Source organism: Poecilia reticulata, linkage group LG3, assembly GCF_000633615.1.
Source record: "Poecilia reticulata strain Guanapo linkage group LG3, Guppy_female_1.0+MT, whole genome shotgun sequence".
In the NCBI taxonomy this organism is placed as follows: domain Eukaryota; kingdom Metazoa; phylum Chordata; class Actinopteri; order Cyprinodontiformes; family Poeciliidae; genus Poecilia; species Poecilia reticulata.
In genome coordinates this window covers 1,425,788-1,448,149 of record NC_024333.1, presented here as the reverse complement: position 1 = coordinate 1,448,149, position 22,362 = coordinate 1,425,788, and the positions used below count along the sequence as shown (strand labels likewise).

At 39.2% G+C, this 22,362-nt stretch overlaps 1 protein-coding gene across 7 annotated transcripts in view; it reads right to left on the bottom strand.

Moving 5' to 3' along the window:
* The window catches only part of znf536 (zinc finger protein 536), a 234,989-nt gene that overhangs the window by 177,155 nt on the left and 35,472 nt on the right, over positions 1-22,362 (bottom strand). For 3 of the 7 annotated variants that reach the window (XM_008404913.2, XM_008404911.2, XM_008404918.2), the window contains one exon: positions 6,079-6,178. The gene's annotated coding sequence lies outside the window, so the exon portion shown is untranslated. Of the gene's footprint in view, positions 1-5,372; positions 5,743-6,012; positions 6,035-6,065; positions 6,179-14,428; positions 14,540-22,362 lie in introns of those variants that run through there. The other 4 variants (XM_008404917.2, XM_008404919.2, XM_008404920.2 and 1 more) reach the window with 4 other exon arrangements.

Below are 22,362 nucleotides of genomic sequence, written 5' to 3'. Positions count from 1 at the left end.
TATATAGTGTGTCATCCTCTTCATTTTTATTTAATAAGTAATGACATGGTAGAATCTGTAGCAGAGGTAGGGATTAATTAAAGGCGCAGAGTTTTGGCTTCATTCATGATCATTAAGTTATAGAATCGGGAGAAAATAGCAGATCTATTAAGAAAATGACGTTAAACGTTAAACCTCCTGAGTTACTGTAAAGATACAAAATGCGTTATGATGGTAACGTACAGTATGAATGGCTACTTTGTAGTGTCTCTTTACAATATCTGCCATCTTAAAGAGATAACAGCAAGATTCCAAGCATGTTGATTTTTAGTTATTGTAGTAAATGTGTCCCTGTCCTACTACTAACTTTTTACCTTTCATTAACATAGAAAGAACTTTTTCTTTTATGTGCCTCTGGATGGTCTGCTGTACTGAACCAGGTTCTGGTTCTGCTGGAGGCTTCTTCTTGTTAAAAGTGAGTTTTTTAAGAAGAAAAAACTTCATACACACTTAGTATGAGGGCTTGCTGTAGTCACCAGCACAAAGTAAGAGATTATCTCTATGTTTCCGTCCAGGAGGAGGGAATGCTGCAGGTCAATGACTCCATGCAATCTGCTGGGTTTCCTTACACAGAAAACTTTTTAATCTACTTTCTTGGATTAACTTGGATTAATGTGTATGTATGACTGAATTAAAATTACCTTTTTTTTTGTAATGTGCCTTGAGACATTTCTTGTGAATTGGCTGTACATAAATAAACTGAGTTGAATTTATCACTACCAATGAACAACAGTTTACAGAAGTTCAGCCACATATTTCAGGTCAGTTGGTGATGATCACATTGCTCTGATAAAGGATGCTTCTGATTTATTAAATCAAGAACAATGACATGTTCATATTTAGCTTAGCATCATAATAATGACCAAAGGGATACTCTTAAACTGAACACTGTGAGAAATTACTTTCAGTGAGTAATAAATTAGATAAACATAAACCCCATCCATTTAATCAGAAATTCAACAATCATTACCCACACTTAGAATTCAGTTTGATAATGTATGTCTTATTACAGAACAAGTGATTTTTAGACTTAGCAAAAGTTTTGAAACCAAGTTTAGTACATGGCTTCAACTCAAAAAAATAAAAGAAAGACTAAGACAAATCTTAACTATGTGTAATTTATTTGTACATCTGGGGTTATATTTAAATATTCTTAGTATATTTATCTGATATAAACCATAGTGATTGATTCAAACTACAGAATCAACAGAGTGAGCACTTTCTGTTTAACTTGACTGTTTATACTTTAAATACAAGGTCTATAAAACCATTCGAGTGGTCTAACATCAAAGGAAATCCATATTTATTTCAAATTTTCACAGCAAAATTCAGAAATTAAAGAAAACATTTTTGAAAGACCTACTTGAAATAAAGTGTTGACGGGACGTCAGCACCAGCCCACATTTCTTCAGTGTATTGTGAGTTACATCATATCTCTTGGCCCAGACCTTACGTCTGAAATTAAAGTAGATCTCAGTATGACTGGGAAAAAAAAAGAAAGTATTTGTATTCATGTCGTGTGTGAGCTATTTTTAAATAGGGGTGCTGTGAAAGTGTGGAATTGGGGACAAGGCAGCCTTGCACCGGGCCGTGACACAGACTTATGTTAAACCTAATTAGATCATGATAATAGCTTTAGGGCCCCAGTGATCAATGTTAGAAGTCTGTGGAGATGAACTTTCCTTAAGTTTCAAGCTATGCGTCGCTTGTTTCCACACATACAGACACGTAGACACACAACCCGGCAGATTTCCACATTTCAAATCCTTCAGGGAACATTACAGTGACTTAACCTAACTACTACTTTACCCGGTTAAATTTAATAATTGATATTATTTGCACTTTTCATCTTCAAAAGAGAGTATGACAGTAGGGGATGGCTTTATTCGTTTCACGTCTGCATGTCATCAATTGAAAGGTCTTCATAGGAAGCATTAGATTTAAATCCAGAACCACTAAGGGTCTACTTTAGAGTTTCTTGCTGACGGAAACCCATGAATTCTCCAAGCCTCTCCCGTTGTGGAGTGCACCCCTAATGTGTCCAATTCACAAAAAGACGCCCGCTGATTATGAGCTGCATTTCCATCAGCAATGTTATAGAGGAGTCTAGTTTACAGCTTACAGACTCTTTAGATCACTTCCACCGAAGTCTAAGAGGATTTTTTATGCTTCCATTACTAACTAATGTAATTTGGGTAATGTAATAATTTAACATGTCTGGGTCTGCTTACATGCGCGGGAGCTAGCTTGTATTGCGTGTGATTAGTCTTGATATCGGATGCCGTGGGATTCCCTGCACATACAGTATCGGCTAAAGTTTTCTCCAGTTGCTATATCGGAAGTTGTCTGAGAACTTCTCCCTTCCCAGCACGGGGAGGGTTGCTTTCAGGAGTCAAAACTGTAAAATGAAGGATTCTGGCTGATCAACTAATGGTGGTTGACACTGGTATTGTGTTTGCATTTTACACACTGTAATTACCTTGAGACAAGCTCTAGTTTAGAACCAACACTCTTGAACTGCTGAAAACTCACCCACCCATTTAATTTCCTAACTGTCAACGGCTAAGAACTGGTATGCCTTTACTGAAGCCTCCTATAATCATGCAGGGCTACGAAGAAACTTTTAAATTATCTTTGAACAGATGAAGGTCTGGAGTCTTTGAGAAAATGACATGATGGCGGCTTGTCTTTTAGGGTTTACAACACTATGCAAATGTTTGTTATGGAGATAGTAGCATTTTGTTTATTGTTTTTTTTTCTTCTCAGTTCAAAAGGACACACTTCATAGAAAAAAGAATTACTATTGTACTTTAAATCTAATATTCCATTGAAAAACTTCTAGTTTGATCTAACATTGGCAATAAGTTGGCAAAGGGATCTAACTAGTTAGTGGAAGACATATTTAATTTTTTTAGTGGCAGTAATACCGTCCCAGCCAGAAAGCATGGGGGTAGCTGCATCATGGAGGGACCAGTGAACTTCTAAAAATAAATGTCATCATGAGGAGAAAACATTATATCTCAGTATTAAAAAAAAAAAAACACCTAAAGACATTGGACAGAAAGGTAAAGCTTAAGCACAAATATGTTTTCCAAATGGACAATGACCCTAAACATTTTGCCAAATTAGTTACAAAGTGACTCAAGAACTAATGTTTTGGAGTTGCCATCAAACAGTCCTGATCTCTGTCCCATGAAAGGCAAAGGGCTGAGCTGAAAATGCATTTCAGCAACACCAGTTACACCAGTTCTGTTACAAGGAATGTAACAAAATCCCATCAAAGTATTGTACATTGAACTTTAAAAAGAAATTTTTAAAAATATTAAGAAACCAGAACCAGCCAGCTGGGCCGTTTCAAGCTTTACTCTACATTGTTGTTAGCATTTCGCTTTCTGGTTCTCTGGTTTTAACCCTGTGTGCACATGGATGTAGCTGCAGTGTTTACATGCATCTCCAAACTGCCTCAACACGACTGATTTAAAACATACTAAGCTCTACCTTCCAAAAGTGGTCTGGATTAATAAGATGTTATTGCTCTGTCAGTCGGTTTCGTCAGCACATTCCAGTACGACATTCCTCACAGTTGGCCGTCTAGCACCAAGGTGATGACTGGGTTTCCAGAAACTATTTTTTTTTTATGTGTTGAAATACAACATTGTCTATTACTTGTGGTAAATGCTATAATTCTTAGATAAAAACTGGGGACAAGATAAATAGAGTTATTGTGAATGGCTAGTCCAGGTTAACCAGCGTCTATTTGATGTTAAGACGAGTTCCAGGGATGAAGGAGTAATGTGATTTAAGACACAAACTGCCTGAGAGGAAAAAAAAAAAGAAAAGAGGGCCTCCCTCGGCTTGTTGCTGAACAGCGAGGTGTTAAGCTTTCCAAGGCGACATCTATCTCCCGTCACCACCTTGAGGGCATCTTTTAACCAGAGGAATTTAGCCATTACGTGGCATTAACCTCATTAGAAAACACTCTTTAGCTGCTCCAAGATAAAATTGATTTACTGCTGCCATTTCCACCACTGCTCTCGATCAATGGTTAAACTATCCCTTTTATGGCCCTGTGCACACTCTCTCTGCTCTTTTCTACAGTTTTCTTTAACTGCGCTTTAATCTCATTTCTGCCTCCACTCCCTGTCCTTGTGCCAGGTGTATAAGTTGCGGAGCGCTGAGGAGCTCCCCAGGACTTATTCAGGAGGGGATGAGACCGACAGAATAACCGGGAGACTCCTTGAGCCAACGGAGTACAATGTTGCAGTCGAGGCATTCTTGAAATGCAGGAATTCCAGCCAGTCAGCCAGTTTGTTGTGCTTTGTTATATTTTATATCTGTTCAAAGATTGCACAATTTTTCCCACGTCGTCGTAAGAAAATGTTAAGGTCATGGGAGATACAAGGTTAGCAACAATGTTTTGGTGGAAGGGCTTTAGGAATGGCATGTCCAATCGTCACTGTACAACAGATGGTTTTCGATGCATTCGTATGTCGTGTACATCTAGTCACAGGAGAAAATCCACAATTGCACATCTGTGTGGCCAAATGCATGCCCAGCTCTGACAGCTTGGCTTTTTGTGGACATTTAAGCAAATCACGCAACGCTATACTTCTTTGATAAATCAATATCACTAGCATTTCTTCCTTCCCTCCCTCCTCCGTGTAGAAGCTCCTATCTCATCTCTCCCTGTCTGGGAGAATTGATCTGCACAGATGGAATGATACCAGCCAACAGATAGAGTGATACACTCTGCTCCGTCCCCACCCCTCCCCCCATGGCCCTTCTTTCACCACACTTTTGACACATAAATAAAATATGTGACCTTTTTTGTTCAATTCGCCGCGGTGTTAGTTCTGAGAAAGGGAACTGGGCACGTGGAACTCTCGCACGGTTAGACGGGAGAGAGCGGAGTCGGCTGGTTGCCATCACTCACAGTTCACAGGCACCGTACAAAATCCTCCTGAACTCTCCAACATATGCTTTTCTCACAGCAATGCAGTTGGAATCTGAAGAATGGCGTAAGAAAAATTAGGGAGGTTTTAAATTATTCACGCATTTCTTTTTTTGTCATAATGTCTAAATTTACGACCGCAAGCAGCCACATGCCCGGGCACATGCATCTATCATTATACCCAAACTGTGGGAAAAAAAAGAGTAACTAAGATAGTCAGATGTGAGAAGAACTGTCATCTCAATCAACCAAAATAACATATGAGACCTTGCTATTAACAGATGAACGCAACATGTTCATCCGCACCTTGGCTAGATATTCCCAGTGCTCTGTCAAAGGCAATTCCACAGCTCCACAAGAAATAGCTGCTGGGTGAACTAACCTTGCATCCTTGGAGAGTACCGGAGCCTGGAGTGGACCTGCAGGGGGTTCCACTTTGCTCCGTCAGACGGGTAACCGTGTCAGGATGTTAAAGGTTCAATCTGCCACACTTCTCTCTCTTTCTACTTTTCTGGACTCCCATCTTTAACTTAGCTCGTGTCAAATGGATGTGCGTATCAACGTTAAGTTCAGTGCAAAGCAATGCAAGGCACTGCTTGTCTACACTTAAACACAAACAAACTACTACATTGGAGGACTAATGAGATTAAACAGGAATTATCTGTAGATATGCTCATGAGGTCCGTCTGTATGTCCACTTAAAGCTGACTCGTGTGTGTGTGGGGTGTGTGTGTGTGTGTGTTATGTCTGTGTGATGAATATGTAATACAATCAGCCTCTGCCTTATTGTAACCGTCACCCCTCTCCTCCCCTCCCAACACACACAGGCACACACGCACACACACACAGTGCATGGTAAAGTGAGTAACCAACATTGTAACTTCTCCTCTCCTCATCATTCTGCGTTCTGTTCATTGTCTGTCGTCTTTCCTTCCTGTTTCCCGCACTTAAAATTCCTCCATTCATGTGAACAATAATAACAAATATTCAAGTTAGCTCAAATCCCCCCACCATACACACACATTTTTCTCTGTTCCACTTCCTCCCTTTCTCTTCCCTCAAAGCCCTGAGTCACCTCAGACAGTCACCTCAGACGTTGGGAGGGGGTTGTTCCTCAGACAGAGTACTTAGCCCGGTTAAGCCCGCTTCAGCTTCAGCTCTGCTGTAGTTGCCGCTGCACAGAGAGCCCTGCAAGAGAGAGAGAGAGAGAGAGAACAAGGGGAGTGCTGAGTTCATCATCATTGTCGCCGTTTCTTTCAACACACAACACAATTTGTAGGACCCTCCCCATCTGGAAGGGCTTTTCCTTCCCCAGACAGAAAACCTTGTGGTTTTCAGTGTTTCATACATTCTGTTCCTTGTTTTAATGCAAAACATAATACAATATGAGCTGACATAACTCCATGAGCATGTTCAAATCTTCAACTGCTTTTACTACGGCACTGTTTATTCGAACATTTAGTATCCGTTCATTGTACATTTTCAAGGTGTGACTGACTGCGTAAGGGCTATAGGGGTTAGGGTTCCAAATAACGGATATTAAAAAAAAAAAGAGCAAAATAAAAACCAGAAAGTAGACCAGCTGTAAATTGTGGTAGTGAAATCAATTTTAAAATGAAAGACTCTCTTTACACATCTTTATGTTCTCCCTTATTGCTATAAAAACTCTGCAAAAAGGCAAAAAGCATCTTTTCTTTTTTTTTTTTTTTTTTTTTACCAGAATGTAAGGTCATTGACTAAATAGTTAATGAACTGTTTGTACAGAGGGTCAAGGTAACAAGGAAACCCTCCATCTATCCATCCACAGTCTCTGCCTGTCTTCTCCATTTTAGGGTCACTTACCCTTCAACACATCTGATACTGAAGCTTACATAGTTTGATTATCAGCTAGGCAGAGCTTTTTTCCATTAGTTGAAAAACTCCCCAACATTACGAACTTTAACACACTGTAAATGACACACAAAGGAATAAATACTCACACTACTCAAATTTTGCTGCCTTGTTCCACTAACAGCTCCGTTTAGAGCTATACTACGCAGACCCTCTGTCTGCACTTAAGAAGATTCATTCACTTCAGGAAAGCAGATCCTTGAATATGATTCAACTGATGGTAGTCCAATCTTTTTATCTGACAGTATATCCTGACACAAAACACTGGATTTTACCTCTTTGATACCAATAAAAACCCACTAAGTTCAAAACGGTTCCATCACTGGTGACTTGATATTCTTCAAAATCCCTTAAGGAACCTGTCCACATATGGACACATATCAAAACTGATAGTTTTTTTCCCTGCTGTTTTTGCTTTTCTTGTTTAAATGCAGAGTATTTGGAGGGCAAAAAAAAAAACAAAAACGATTTATTAGAACACTTTCCAAAGTGAAGGATTTTAAAATCAGTTTGAAGTGTATCCATATGGATTAGAAATACAGAAATTTTTAGAAATGGTAAAGTAGAAGCCAGTTTCCTGCACGCCTATTACCGCTTTCCGCCCTAAAAACCAATAAGCATGGTGTGATTGAATGAGTTTTCCACGCTTGTCTCCCTTTGCTCTGACTCTTTTTCCATTAATTTCAACCAGGAGCTGGAAAGCTAACTGAGTAAAAAAAAAAAAAATAAATAAATAAATAAATAAATAAATAAATAAATAAATAAATAAATAAATATTCTCAAAGAAAAGAAAACTGCAAATGTTTTGGGAAAATCTTTCACCTTTACTTGAATTGCACTTCGATAATGTGGATTTATTTTTATCTTGATTCCAATAGGATGTCAACTCCTTCCAGCACAACATTGGTCTGAGTATTTTTGTTTCTAATCCCAGTGATGAAGATGTGGATCTTTATGCAGATCTCATCAGAAGTTATGCAGATTGCAGTAAAAAAAAGTGATGTATGCACCTGAATTTGTACTTCATGAAAATCTTTTTGATTTTCATAAATCCAAAAGATTTATGAAAATGTGAAAAGTATATGTCATAAATTGATTGTTTCTGAAATTAAAATATGGTAAAGCAATACATTTCAGACAAAATGTAGTGGTGGGACACGATTAACATATCATGTTTGCATTTTAGTCATACAGCAATATTTGACATTAAATTCAAATAAATTTAGTTGGATGATTGAGTCTACGACTGGACACATGAACTTAAGTCATGTCAGATGCAGACTTACTACCTGAAGGCCTTGTACTGGTCTGCTATCATAGCTAAAGTTAGCTAATGTTAGCTAACATTAGCTCTCAGAAGCTAGTGTTAGCTCGTGAGCTTTTTCTTAGCGGTAACAGAACATTACTGTCACCTACCGGCTGGAGAATATGCATCCACGTTACCGTTGTACCCACGTTAGGGATTGAATGCTGGAATTTTTATAAGATGAAAAATTACAAAAAATGTTTTACATTTGTTTCTTTTTTTAACAGAAACGTTAACACTAACTAACATCTCAGTAAACATTCACTTATACTAATTCAGCTGTTTGTAATCACATTCTAATGCTCCTATTGATAGATTCAAACTTTTTCACATGCTGCTTCAAGACATTTTCCTTCTCACCACCATGAAACAATAATGGCTGTGGCATTCCACAGAATACAGTATTCTGTCAAGTTTACCTTACAAGCAAACTTGTTGTGTTTTTGCACTAAGTTGTTTTAAACAGTATGCCCCCCCAAAAACACACATTAAAGAATCAAAGGGAAAAATGTGGCTTCTGCATAGATCTGCAGATACATATTTCATGCAGTAGATATCCAGGTCATTAAGCAACATTTTGACACCTCCGTTATTTACTACCCCAAGTGGTTTCCTACCTCGTTTAATCAGACTTCACTTAAACCTGCTGACTCAGAGAGACGCTTCTTTCTTTCAGCTCTTTCTGTGTTTGTCTCCTCAGCTTCATCCACTTTTCTCCTCACTTTGTTTACCTGCTCTTATGTGATTTTGTTGGTTGTTTTTTTTTATTATTTTTTGCATCCACTTCTGCAGCATCTGGGTTCAGTGGGACAAAGACACTGATCAGTTGGATCACTGTGTTCCGACAGGGACGGGCTTCATCTAGTTTCTAGTGCAACTATTTTAACATACAAAAACAGATAAAACTAACTTAAAAGTTGGTTTTTAGTAAGATCTATGAGATTGTTTTAAGTAATTAATTCTTGAATATGCATTACATCAAAACAGCTGAAACACTGAGGTCCTTAAAATTAAAACTAAAATCTACCTGTTTAGAATGACCTTTGAACTCTAATAAATGGAACACTGATCAACATATTTGATGTGTATTGATTATTTTAACAATGGCACTCAACAAAATGCAATGTATATTATTGGTTTCAAAATTGTTGACAGTATAATGTGCTTATGATGTTTTTATGTTTTCACAATGTAAAACACTTCGAACTGTCATGCTGCTGAATGTGCTATGTAAATAAACTAGATTGACTGATTGAATATAGAATTAAAAGTACTAGTTCCACTGGCAAATTTTCTCACTTATATCAATACATGTTTCATGTTTTGAGTGAAAAACTACCAGTGGAACTAGCATTTGTGTATCAATATAAACAATACTAAAGTCAAAATAAGCTTTTTTTATATTGCTGAAATATTTATTTTAAGTTGTTTAAATTTTGTATTAATTCAATATATTTGCACTAGAAACTAGACAAAGATTTTGTATGTTTGCAAAGGAGTTTCAAAGAGAAGTATCTTTATCACTAACTGCACACAGTAAATGCATTTAATCATTTTTTTCTAATTTATTGATATTTATTTATGCTCTCTCACTGGAAAACCAGTAACAGACAGTTTTAAGAGCTCTTAAAATTTTTTGTTATTGTAATGAATCAAAATTCTCACCATGATAATAAATTCTTCACAATAAACGATGTGCTAAATGCCCACCCATAGTCTGGAACAGTGGTGAAACGATCCTGTGAGCAGGACCTGTTATCACAGCGGTCAGGTGAGTGTGTTTTTCATCTTCTCCATCTCCATCTCCTCCTCTATTGGAGAGTGATATATTAAACAGCCAAAGTGCAGTACAATGTTTTTTTTTGCCTCAAAAGAGGTTTACCTTCGATTTTCTCTGCTGGGAAAAGCTCACTTGAGGCAGTGGGGGTGTGGAGAGGGGATGATGTGTGAAGGAGAGCAAGAAGCCGCTCAGTAGAAGTTGTCTTTAAAGGAAGGATCTGAGTTGGGATGATTCAAATGAAGAAAAATGTGGGGAAAGGGGGCAGATAGAAGGGGAGAAAGCGACGATGTGAAGTGCTGACAGCTGTGTTTGGTGCAGTTGGATTGCGGGGTCAGGAACACACACACACGCACACATGCAAACGTTCACATATCTGAGCGCCGCCTCACCCTGTGAAACTTGTGATGTTCTTTCAGGCAGCAGCTCGCCACGAGAGGAAGAATAAAATCACAAAAGGTTTACAAAAGCTACACCATCCTTACACACATTTGTCCTCCACACACATTTACCCTTCTGTCCTCACACACAGACACGCACACGCATGCACACACAGACAGGGATAAGTCATGAGGAAATGAATGCCCATGTTTTGTGGGACCACCTGTTCATCCTGGATACAAGTCTGAGAACCCAGTAAGGGTTAACCCTTCATGTGAGCCAGAGCCAGGACTGCTTGTGTGTGTGTGTGGGGGCGTGCGTGCGTGTGTGTGTTTATGTATGTGTGTGAAATCCAGGTATTACTTGTACCGTCAGGAAAGTGAATTTGGGTGAGCATGTGTGTGAGCGGGTGTCTGTGCTGGCGCCGCCCCATCTACAGCGTGCCCCCATGAGTGGCAGACTGGCTCAGGCTGTCCGGCTGGGACGGAACAGACCCCACTGCTGGACCACCTCCCAAGCGACAAACACACACACTCACACACGCACGCATAATCCGACGGGCTTTCTAGGGAGACAGCGTCTTCCCTCTGCTTCGGGTGCTTTTCCAAAAAGAAGGGAGGAAGAATGTGAAAACAAAAAAGACGATTTAGAGTTTAATAAAAACAAAAAAAAACCTCCAACAATCAGCTAAATGTTCACCTGCTAATGCGTCCACTACAGACTGTTTCTGATTTAAACTGCAGAGTTTTGACACTTTTTTTTTCATAATTACATACTTTTCCAGACTTAAATTTCCTGACATGTTTGGCTTGATTTTCATCCCATTAAACACAAATAGTTGTGATAAATTTGTTCGTAGGCAGTATGTTTTAAACGTCAGCTGCAAACACATTTTTTTTTTTTTAAATCCAATGGCTACAGAAATATGAGCAAAAATGCAACAGGGAGCAATGGTTGAAAAAATTGTCACCTGTTTTCAGAAAGTGTTCATGGTCTAAAAATCTGATTGGTTTCACAGTCAGTAATTCAAAAACCAATACAGCTATGCCAAGACTGTTAAAGCTAACACTTGTAGTGTTGATTATGTTCATCTCTAACATTTAATCCCTGTGATAAAACTCAGTCTCTCATTTTCTCTTCAGATCGTTTAGTAGCACGAAGAATGAAGCATGTTTTTCTTACGCTTATTTTCCTACTTATCCAGATAGGAGAATAATAAATGAACTATACATTTGCCGTACATTCAATATTAAATAGAAAGTGTACTATTAAAGACTGTTTTCCTCATATTTAAACATTTCTGAAAGCAAAAAACATCATCCACAAATCTTCAACACATTAACTGTTTTAAGACAGTAAGTTAATTAGGAAATGTAGTGACAAATAATAAAAAGAATAGAAATGCTTCAATCATTTTTCCCAAAATAATTTTAAAGTAACGGAGCTGGAAATTGCTTAGCATGCTACAGATGCTTTCATTTTGGATTGTTCAGATATAGTTCATTCAAAACAAGTGTGATGTTTGGTGAAGTCCACTAAAACATCACAGCCTTCAAGATATTCAGATGAGGCCCATAGTGGACAGAAATTAAAACTAGGTATTGTTATTACAATTCATTTTGAGAAAAGAAAGTTCTCTTCAAAACATGGTAGGTAGATCTGGAGTAAAATAAGCTTGATTCTATTCTCTGGCATTGTTGACAAAAAAAATCAATTAAAAAGTTTTATAAAGTCATTATTTTGTTTTTCTGTGGGTTTACCCTGACAATACATAAATTGAAGGTGAATTCCACTGTCTGAATCTTAGTTGACTGCAACATCTAAAGTTGTCATTCTAAAAGCAACAGTCAGCTCATCTTAAAAGGTTAAGCTGCTCTGAAGAATGCTGTTTGAATCAAAGACTGAGATATTAACCTATTTAATTAAAGCTTGTAGGGGTGCGAGAGCAGTCAGATATTTCTTCTTTAATTGGCAACATTCTGGCAAGGCGCTTTCCACTTGCTGTTAGCATGTTAGCTTCAGGTAAGTGTTTTATTTTCCACAGCTCAGTGCGACTTGGCTCGGCTTTCCACGTTCCTAAATGTTTTCCACCATAATGGTTAGGTGGTACCACATCGTTTTTAAAACATACTTCACTTAGGTTTCAAGATTCGAGCTGAAAATGCAACGTCAGAAAACTGTCAGGCCCTGATTGGTCAGAAGAGTGAATCCCTTATAATAATCCAACCGGTCACAACAGCGACTGAGCGTATTTGGAGTTTTTAAGAATGATGGCATACTTAGCAGAATTCTCAACATTGCTTCCATTTCCTTTATTGTGGAATAATTTTGGGTTTGTGTCGCACAAGTTGTGATGAACTGATGAACCTCATGAACAGCTCCAGTGGGTGTGGTCATCCTACCCACCCACTGGAGCTGTTCATCAGTTATAATGAAAAACCAGGCCAGCTGTTGAGTCCTGGCAGTAAAAAAAGAAGCTAAAAAGTGCTTCAGAACCATAGGGTCTCACAGTTTGGATTCCATTTGGTAATCTCAAGATTAAAATCTAAAATCACTGATCAAACATTAGCTTTTTCTGTAAACCGTTACTTGTATGAAGAAAAAATGACATTCCAATGCTTTTAGAAATTAGGACCACCTTAGCTATAAAAAGACACATCAAAATCTGGCTGTGGGGAGGAATTCTGGGCAAAATTCTTGACTAAAAGTAATATGTACTTCTGGCCTGAAGGTGTTGGGATCCTCAATAGTGTGGCACTCATAAACATATACAGGAGCTACGAGTGTGAGAGGCACACACCCAATTCTGACCTGCAGACACACTCCCACACACATATTTGCATCCACACAAACCACTTTGGATCATGAATCTCATCATTCTCATAAGTGTCTGAAAACATGCAAGTGCCATTACTAACCCACCACCATCTCGCCTCCCTCCACCCCGCCCCAACAAATAATCACCTAGAAGGAGGAAACAAGAACGAGGAGAGAGAGAGAGAAAAAAAAAGCAATCTTGCCTTTCAAACGAAAAGGGGAAAATGTTTTAAGGGGCAATGAATTTTGTGGAGCTGAATAGGATGTTGGTACATGTTTTACTAAAGGAAATATAATGGCAGACTATTATTAGATCACATTAATCACGAGTGTGCCAAAGGCAGTGACAGCCATGCTGAAAAGGATTGAAAACGCTGGTAATGGATATAAATTACCCATTGTGTGATAAAAGGATTTTTTCTTCACTAAGAAGGTAAAAAGGAATAAAACACTAAGAGAGCCACTAAACGCTGCTGTGTGTACATATTTATGTGTGCGTGTGTGTGTGTGTGTGGGGGGGGGTGTACGTGTGTGTGTGTGTGTGTGTGTGTGTGCGCGTGTGTGTGTGTGCGGGTATGCATGTGTGTGCGTGCGTGTGTGAGTGTGAGTGTCCTGCCTCTCGTGTATGCGTGTCTGTGTGTGTGTGCAACATGTAATAACACAGGGTTATCAGTGAGGATTAAAAATTTTTAAGGGAATCAGATAGACAGTGAGGCCTCGCATTAAAGCCACCAGTGACAGAATGGAAGTGAGGATTAAAAACAGATTAAACTGGTTTGTAGTGATGGAGATGAAAGGAAGGAGGATGAGAAGGAGGGGTGAGAGGGAAGAGAGAGAGAGAGAGAGAGAGAGAGAGAGAGAGAGAGGGAGCTTTGACAGAGGTCTGTCAGGCTTTTGGCATGGTGATAATGAGTCACATCTTCCATGCACTGTTATTTATTGCTGCCTTGGCTCACAAACAAAAGATCAATAATTTTGAGCAAATCTAATGTTGTCCTCGATGCTAATGCGCTCGTCCATCACATCTGCCATCTTCACCAAGGAGATGGACTGATTCCCTGTTTATTTGGAGATCAAATGCAATCAGATCACATGTCTGTAATAACAGAGAGGAAGCAGTCTCCTGTGTGAACACGCGAGGCGCTTCGTATCAGCGTCCACGCGTGCGCTTATACATCCGCGTGTCACGGACGCGCAAATGATTATGTATGGCGAGAGAGGCCAACGGGTTGCCACGCCACTTTTTGGCATCAATCTTCATTTCTACCTCAGACTTTGCCGGTGAAAGATGAAGAGTGTCAGCGGCCTGTCCCCCGACAACACAGGAGGCACATGAGCATCCGTCAAAGGCGGCGCGCCCGATTCTCACCGGTTAGCCCTGCAGCACAGAGAGAGATAAGAAGACAGCAGATCCTTCACTGACAACTAGCCCTGGGTGAGACACTTTCCAGCCACCTGAACTCAATCAGGCCCCGGCGGAGGCAAGCGTTTGGTTGTTTCATTTCATCTCCATCCCCTCGCTCACTCAAGGTGTGTTTGATTCATCTCGCAGAGCCGCGTGCGCGAACACAAATCGCATTTGGAATCCGGAGTCCCTTCTGCTTTTGTTAGCTACTCGTTTTTGATTCTGCTCAACCAATTTAGCTAAAGATCCCAGCACACTCTGATATTACCTCTTCAGTTTGACTCTTTGTGTGTCATTTGGACCAACTCGGCTGCTGCACTGATTCATTCGGGACGTCTCAGTTCCTCTTGGCACGCCGAAAACACCCCCGCCCCGCAACAATATGTACAGCTACGATGCTAAGGTCCGTGGCAGGTGGATACACTAAGCTTCTTCTCCTACTCCCTGGGTGAGGTGTGAGGAGCAAAACAATGACAGACAAAGGTCACCAAGCCCACAACTCCTCACCCGCTGAGGGGCTGACCTGCCAAATGCACCCCTGAGGCACGGGGCAAAAAAAGCAAGATTAAAAAAAAAAAAATCTTCTGAGTAAACAGTTAAAGAAAGGACTAAAGACCCAGAAAGCGCAAAGACATATAGAAAAAAAGAAACCTATCCAAGCTTTACTACATTCAATTGAAACCTGTCTCAAATTAAGATAAAGAGGGAATTTTCTTTTATTCTCTCATAAAATCAAAACGATTTCCATGGAGGCATAGAAGAGCACAATGGGAATTATGGTTCTTCACACTGTAAAACACAATATCTTACCAAGTAATTTTGGTCTAGTTTCTAGTGCAAATATCTTTGTACGCTTGAAAAAAGACAAACTAACTTACAAGTAACTTTTCAATAAGAAATAGGAGCTTGATTAATGTCAATAATTTCTTAATATTGATGACAAAGTTCTAGTTCCACTGGGAGATTATTTCATACCAGCTGATTTAACTTCCTGTATTTGGTCAATTACAGGAAGTTAATTGACCAGATACGATTAAAAATATTTTGTTAAAGCTTCAAAATCAGTGATGAATTAGATCAATATATGTATTTGAATTTATTCAATGACTTTAAACATAGAAAATGCTTCTTATTAGGCGATATTGGACGAGTCAAAGTTTCATCTTTAAAAATATAAATAATAACGGCTTCATATTATAGATAATTATGATGCTTGCATTTGCACTTTATACCTATAAGCATTACTTTTAATTGTTTTAAGTCTGGATATTTTTTATGACATGCAGAAAAATGGCAAACCTGGTTATCTGGAATATGAATAAACAGATGTTTATTGTTTTGGGGGTAAAATGTCATTTAGATGAAGTGAATCAAAAGATTAATGGAAAACAAAAACAGTCATTAGACGTAGTGCTGCAGTCGTGGTGTGTTTTGGTTGCACTCATTTGTGTCCGGCTGGTTTCTAGTGTTTTAATGTGTTTTCTAAATCCACTCCTTCAAACTCGTTACTTTTCCTCCAACAACGTTCTCCAAAATTACACATTTTATTGAAGATTTATTCAATTTACTTTTCTATTTTCAATAAATTAATTATTCTACAAATTTTAGTGCATTATCAGTAAAAAAAAAAAAAAAAAAAACTCTTAAAAAGATGGGCCGGAAGAGAATAAATCATATATCCTGACAACCATTCTATAGAATTTTCCACAGATCGCACTCATGTATAAAAAAAAGTCAACTGCAAGCAATATCATTGACTTTACATAATATAATCAGTTAGATATAGAGCTCCTTATTTTGAATCCCGTAGTAAAAATATTTCACATCATTATGCAGATGATTCCATAGTTTACCTCAGGTAGTGCATCAAACATCTTGCTTAATGTAGTTCCTCCAGCCCTCTGTCATCACATCACTGATCTTAATGCAAAAAAAAAGTTAAAATGCTTCTACTGTAATAATCTTTTTCACCATGGTTTGGGGGATTTTAATCAGACAATACTCTTAATGTTATGTTAACGTAATTTGTCTGGTTTTCACTAGGCACCTTTTTCCTGGAAAGTGTGAGGGAAGACAGTGCTTTATACAGCAGGTCAGGACCTTGGCAGGTGGAGTAATAAAGCCCTGACATAAGGCTGTGACCAGGGAGGCACACCATGACCCATGGCGACCCAAGGCACCTCCCAACTGCACCTAATTCTCTCCCTCACTGTGCCTTTCTTTCCCACTGTTGGCATACCCAGACACCTACAAGCATGGCAGACTTCCTCCATGTTCAGAGCGGTGTAAGGGCACAGCGAAAGGTCAAGGTTCTTGGAAGCTATACAAGAACGAACAACAGTGAGCTGTTGTCCACGATTCCTTGGATTTTCTTCCTTCTGTTTTTTGCAATAAAGAGCTCTGTCGTAGAGATGCAAATACTTCTCGTCTTGAAGCGATTTCCACTGAGGAACCTTTTTTCCACAAGTGGGCCCTTGCATGGTGACAGCAGTCCTTAGTAACAGTCCTAAAATTAATATGTGTTCTTCTCTTACAACATTTGCTTACATGACGTAGTTATAGTAAAAATGCTAATGCGTGGAAGAATATGCAGCGTCAGTGACAGTCATACACACCCGTGGGTTTGTGACAGGGTGATGCTGGTTTGTAAAAACCTTCAAGATGTCACTGATTCAGCCAAAGTCACAGTGTTGAACACAGAGTTAGTCAGACAGCTCTGATCTGTTGCATAAAATGTAGCAGAACTGTGGAACCAGCAACTTCACTAATGGGAGTTCTTAAGAGAGGTCAATCAAAATAACTAAGTTATTTCACCTTAACTCTCCTAAAACATATTTGAGTCATTTGTTGTATCATCTGGAACAATTAATTAATCATTTGCAGCACTTTGAACAACTTGGATTTTTAAAGTGTCTCTTATGAGAGATCTTTAAATCTCATTTGTTTGTTTGGGTCATTGTGGTGCCTAGAAATTCTTTATTCTAAAGAATATGCCAAATCATCAAAAAGCACCATGCTATCTGTTTGAAGGGAATTGCACAGATCTACAGGACTCTTAATATGATGTGCTTTTCACAAACAAGTTCAGTATGACAATAATTACACAGGATATGCCTTTGTTCAGTACGCTACAGTAAATTTCTACCAAACTTTATTGAATAAGCAACAACTAGATAAGGAGAATAGGTGGCAACCTTTAAAAAAAAATCTAACCCTGGTGGTTTAGAAAAGGTGACCACTATGGGAAATACAAAATTTATTTCCAGTTCCAGAAATTCAGATTTCCTAAACACACTGGAATCCGACTGAACTGCAGGGCCGAACTCATCGGATCATGGACAGCCCTGTTGGCTCACATCCCGCAGTCAGTGTGGCTCCATCAGCCGACTTGTAAGCAGACACTTAAAACAACAGACAGAAGCAAAAAAAAAAAAAGAGAAAAAAAAGTGACTCGCCCAAGTTGTCTTGTACTGCAAGACACATAAAAGGCAGCAGCATTTTGGACTGAGGAAACACGTGGAGACAAAGCATCAACACACCACTGGTGTCATCCACTTCAGACTGACAGCAGCCAGCGTTGCCTATCAGTGCATCCGTATCTTTCTGAACCGACAGCTCAAACGAAGCAGTCTGGGGGTGAGACGAGACTGACACTGCAACAGAGGCTTTCCGTTCCCGCTGCTTTTCATAGCCTGAGTATTGCCCTTGGGATCCCACCGCACTTAAGAATCATGTCAAAGCTTTTAACAGCGCGTGACGTCTCCCTCAGCCACCGCTGTCATGTTCCCTCTGCTACTCACTTACACCCCCAGCGTACCCTCCTTCTCTTCCCCAAGCCTCTCTTGACTTGAACAAGAGACTTTCTCCCTGAACTTTTTAAGTTGTCATTTTTTTAAGCACACATATCAAAGCTGAGAGTAAAGCGGGAGTTTGGGGGAGACAGATGTTTCTCTTATGCCTTTTGTTCCACTTTAGTACAACAAAACTGTGGAAAAGGCAAAGAGAGAACGGGATGAAGAACAGAGCAGGAAAACATTGGCAGAGATCTTTGTGCAATCCACATCCTTTCTCCACTTTCAACGACTAGCAGTACATCATTTGTATTGATGCAATATTAAATTTCAATATTGCATGTCAAAAGGTACAAAATGATAGATCATAGCCCAGCTAAATGAATTATTAAAGGCCTAAGTTGGCTATGCTATCGGCTTCTCTTACAATCAGCTGTGTCAGAGGAGTGCAGTTGGTGATACTGGCAGCATTTCAAAGCTTTGTCATTTTTCTTTCTAGTCGCATTCCGGCTTTCTTAATCTAGATTTCTGTCATTTATTAATGTTCCCAAAGAGCTAAAACCCACAGATCTTCCCATCCTCATAATCAAAGGCTCAACTCACATCTTCTAATTTCTCTAAAAAAATTGTTTTAAATAATGAATAAAGTCATAATTAAATATTCAATACTGAACATAAGATAAGGCCAAGAAAATATTTTGTCTTTGTTAGATATGTTAAGAGCGCAGACAATGAGGACACAGCAGCCATTACTGTGGCAGTGAGTCACTCTGTGTGAGATGATTTATGTGGGTTTATCTCCACAATCTGTTTGATGGAGTGACTCCTTGACACCCCAGTGCCTGCAATAATGCTGTTTTTTACCTGACCTATTGGTCAATTTTAATTCATGACAGCTTCCATGGTTTGTCAAGTTGCAGTTGATGGGAAAAGAACGTAACGGAGAAGAAACAAGGAAAGGTCAGAGAGTATCTTAGCTGTTACAATGAGCAACCTCTTCAGATGAAACTGTTGAAAATTAGACACAGTACAAAAAGAACTTTACATTTCCTCACATCTTGATTTTTGGACTTTTGTTGGACATCTTCCTGAAATTACCTCCAGTAATTCTCAAAGCTGCTGAACTGGAGCTACTTTAAGGAGTCAGAAGAGAGGACATCCGCCCTGAAGGCGTTATCTTAAGATGCTTTACAACCTGCTGAGTCGACAAAAGGATTTCCAAGTGATATGAAGGAAATGTTATTCCTCAAGACTGCCACTCTTTTATTTTAGGTTCAATAAGAGCTCATAAATGCCTCATGTAATATAAATCCATGAATTATTACATTCTATTCATCAAAACTCCCACAGACGTTGTTCATACATTACTGTACAAAACAAACGCAGATATAAGATCCACTGGTTGTTTATGACGCAGGTTATTTTAAAAAATAATTACACATTTTTAAATGTATAATACATTACACCACAACTTCAACACAACACATTAATGGTAAGATATAGTACATTATAAGAACAGTGGTATGAGCGTGCTCTCAGTTAATTATAGGCTTATCACAGGTGGAATCAGTGCTGTGGGAGTCAGAGCACTGCTTTCTAACAGGCCAGACTGACTCTGCCTTACGTGTTTGTTTGAGAAGTATCCGGCTGCAGGTGTTCTTCTTGGGTCCCAACCACTCTTAATTCTTCAGAAATTATTTGCTTTTAAACCTTAACCTCTACATCTAAAACTTGACACCTAACACTAAGTTTTAGTTTAGAAATCTGAACTAAAATTCAGATTTCTAAAACCTGTACATGATGACTTGTACAGGTTTTGCTTTGAACATAAAGAAACAAGCAAATGTTACAGATTGTGGTGCCAAGTATTGAATGTCCGCAACTATATATTACTTCTACATTCCCATCCTCACTTGTTGTGGCGCACCTCGATTATCACAGTTGATGGCCCTTTTCCACTGGCACCCGCCAGCGCCTGGACCTGGCTTCACTATGCTCAGTTTGGGTAGTTTTCCATTACAACTGAGTAACAGCATTAGTGGGTGGTCATCATATAGTTGGGCGGTCCCATTTTCCAAAAAGTAGTACAGTCTGTCTATGGAGGCGATGGAAGCTGTGCTGAATGAAACCTCTGTTCAGTTTGTGACTTTTACTCACTGTTGTTTGCTTTTACAAATGTGGGTTCAGATTATTAGATTGATTATCAATTATCAAGACAATATAAATTGGATAAAATTTTATCCAAATATAAAGATTTTTGCCTGCTTCAATTAGCATATTTGAGAATTTTAAAAAAGCACTAAAAATAAAATGTATGATAATTATGTTGGGTAAAAACCAGAAGAAGGATTACATCACCTGTGGCCCGAAAAAGCTAAAGCAGATCTTAAAATTCATAATTATATTTTAAAAATTCTTATAATCCTTAAAAGAAAAGCAGTTTAATATGGGGTTTTGTGACCAGAATCATTACTAACAACAGCTGATCTAAAAATTATAAAATATCTCTGACTGTGGATTTGAATCTTGAATATTCAGCTGTAACAGTTAGGTTTGTAGATGAAACATATGAAAAGGGCCTCGCTACAGTAGAGCCTGATCTCTGTTAGATTTCCACTGCTAGGGTGATGTCCTAAATCCCTCACCCCCGAGAGGTTTTAATTGCAGGGTCCAGATTGCCAGGGATGGTCAGGGCCTGGCGACCCCCAAGAGAAGTCACAGTCTCCATTTAGCTTCCAGATCCTGTGCAAACCAACACAGGGCCCCCGTGTTATCGTGCGAGCACTGGTTGGCAAAAATTCAATTTTCATCCCCCTTTTGTATGCAAGCCTGCTGTCTTGCCCTAACGATGTTCTGCCGACAGAACCCCCCCCTCACACACACACACATATGCGCACTCACACACACACCCACGCGCACGCACTCATCCACCCGTTCTCTTGCCTTCTCCCTTCAACAACAGAACACAGTGGAGTCGTTAGGACCCTCTCTTCATTACTTCAAAAAACCAATCATTAGACACCAGAGTATATACGTAATTAGAAAATCACTTCCTTTGCAATCCCGGCTAAGTAGTTTACATACTGTAATTACAGGGACAAAATCAATTTTTAATCATTTCACTGATTGGGCTCATCAGCTCAGTAGGAACATTGTATCCTGCTTGTTGTGCGAAACAACATCTGGGCTAAAACAATTACCCTTTTGTGTTCTAGAGCGTTTCTGAAAATGCCTTGCTGCCTCTTCCCCCCACACCGCGGACTCCCTATTCTAACTCTATTCATTTTAGAACATCTTTTCCCTTTTGTCTTTGTCTTCCAATCCCTTCTTCCCCTGCTTGCCCCCCCTCTCCCCCCCACCCCTTTCCTTACCTCGTCTCAGTCTGTCTCTTGCACTCCCTGCCCTTGACTTGGACATGGAGGATCACATTTAAAGCTTTATAAATCAATACGCTATAATTAGCTGCTCTTGACAGAGCAAGCAAGAAAGGAGGGGTAAAAAAAAAACAGCAAAAAAACCATATTGCTTTTTTAACGCCACTTTTGTTTTTGATTGTCATGGCCTTGCTGTTCTCATTGACATTTTCTTCACAGTGTTGTCTTCATCTTAAGTTGAGCAGAAATATTGCCGTGTTATTCTATATGTAAACTGAATGTGTGGTCTGGGGCCGGTTCTAACGCAAATGTGAAAAAGGGCTAACTGTCTTCATTTTTTGAAATAAAGCGGTCCAAGCTGAAAGTATTTATTTTGTGCTAACATGTTTCACCCTCCAATGGTTTCTAAAATGCTTTACATTCTTGTCTGAAAGCGGGGCCCAATCGATCCACATTAGTCTGAACTCCCTCTCTCTCACTTTGAAAACTCCGGAAATCAGATTTCTGATGGAGTGTGTGTGTATGTGTGTGGGGTGCTGCGTGCGCACGCATCTGGACGTACACGGCTATGTGTTTTACAGATCTGTTATGTCCTTGACTGTGATTGACTTGGCCTGTTGTTTTGGACCTG